The following is a 1,077-nucleotide window of genomic DNA, read 5'->3' as shown; positions in this document are numbered from 1 at the left end:
CGCAGATGGATGATTCAAGTGAGCAGATTGTCCATGCAGACGTTCCATCTCTATCTAGCTGAGCCGACATTGTTTTGATGGTTTTCACAGAAAAGCTGTGCAGGCGATTAATCCATCCTACCACACAAGCACCACCAAATCAACAAGACATGCTCATGGCTGGCAATGTCAGGCGGCTTCTGTTGTTATTCAAAAGCAATTCAACCAGGGGCAGCAGTTTTTAGGACACAGTGCAAAGCATAGTTTCCAAAGGACACAAACTCACTGGCTTTTTTAATAATCATATCTACAGAATACAGATTATTTCGTAACAAAACACCACCCTTCACGCATGATCACACCCAATGTGAAAATAATTCAACTTGACTGGGAAAACGTCAAATGTGCAATCTGTTTTTGGCAAAAACAAGTTTTGTTGTAATTAAATTCAATCAGAACAGTGTGCTGAGTCTAAGAATCCAAACAATAATTTGATACCATTTGTATTCTTTTGAAACCCTGTCTACATACTGTATAATGTATTGCTTAAATACTAAAACAGAAAGCAGAATCAAATGCACCAAGCTTTAATGGCTGTGGCTGTAAAGACCTGATCCAAGATCACTTTATCTGACGTTCACCTCTGCACTACTTCTGAAACTCTCAGCTTTATCCACTTATCAGCCTTATTTTCTCCCTATCGTTCTTAAAAATAATAACAAAAAGAAAAATTAAAATACCAAAAAGTATAAAGCATTACCTTGTGACTCTAATCTGCCAAATGTTATCCAAACCAACATAAATCACAAACTACACACATTTTTAACCTGCACACATTTTTATTGTAATACATTCTTGCGAGGGCAAAGCTGGCTGTTTCCCCATGTTTTCCAGTCTTAAGCCTTAATTTTGCTCATAAAAAAACCGGAAGACAGACAATAAGTTTTTTTTTTCTTGAATGCTACGACACATTTTTGCATTCAATGTACAGCTTTTTTTAACAGCTCACACACAGCCCTTTACAGACGACAAAATGACAAAAAGAACAAGTTCACTCAAAACCAAAACATTCCTATAAAACCTATAGGGGAGAACAGG

Source organism: Ammodytes marinus, assembly GCF_949987685.1.
Source record: "Ammodytes marinus genome assembly, chromosome: 15".
In the NCBI taxonomy this organism is placed as follows: Eukaryota; Metazoa; Chordata; class Actinopteri; order Uranoscopiformes; family Ammodytidae; genus Ammodytes; species Ammodytes marinus.
This window is presented reverse-complemented; position numbering follows the sequence as displayed.